Source organism: Penaeus monodon, chromosome 19 (assembly GCF_015228065.2).
Source record: "Penaeus monodon isolate SGIC_2016 chromosome 19, NSTDA_Pmon_1, whole genome shotgun sequence".
NCBI classification, from domain to species: Eukaryota; Metazoa; Arthropoda; class Malacostraca; order Decapoda; family Penaeidae; genus Penaeus; species Penaeus monodon.
Genome location: NC_051404.1, coordinates 36,918,098 through 36,918,537, shown reverse-complemented (window position 1 = coordinate 36,918,537; position 440 = coordinate 36,918,098). Strand labels below are relative to the sequence as shown.

Here is a 440-nt window from a genome sequence, read left to right as displayed (position 1 = left end):
GACATGACATTTGCCGACGATTTAGTTATTTTACTTCCATTGGCCTATTATTTTTTATCATTAGTGTGATTCTTTAGTTGATTTGTGATTATTCGGAACCTATTATGTCTGAATTCATGGTTAGTGCATTTATGGTGTAAGCACGTGCCCCACACCCCCTCCCCCCCTCCGCATTCCTGCATGCGCATAGTACGTTTCGCAGTGTTAGAATTTCCTTTTAATCTTTTCCATTGAGAATAGATGTAATGGGTGTTTATTGATTATATTTGGTTGAGTTTGCTTGCAATCTTTGGCAGTTGATTATTTTAAGATATTTTCTAGGTTGGCGTAGAGACTATTGCGATTGAAAATCAGGTAAAAGTCATTGTTTATACTGTGTATAGTTTTTCTTTTGCAATGTTTGTATTGATAATTTTTAGATTATTTTGTTTTACTTTATG

The 440-nt window shown here is 34.1% G+C and overlaps 1 protein-coding gene across 2 annotated transcripts in view; it reads left to right on the top strand.

The window, feature by feature from the left end:
* Window positions 1–440, top strand: part of LOC119585210 (protein lethal(2)essential for life-like) — a 38,634-nt gene that overhangs the window by 36,250 nt on the left and 1,944 nt on the right. The gene's annotated exons all lie outside the window — the stretch shown is intronic.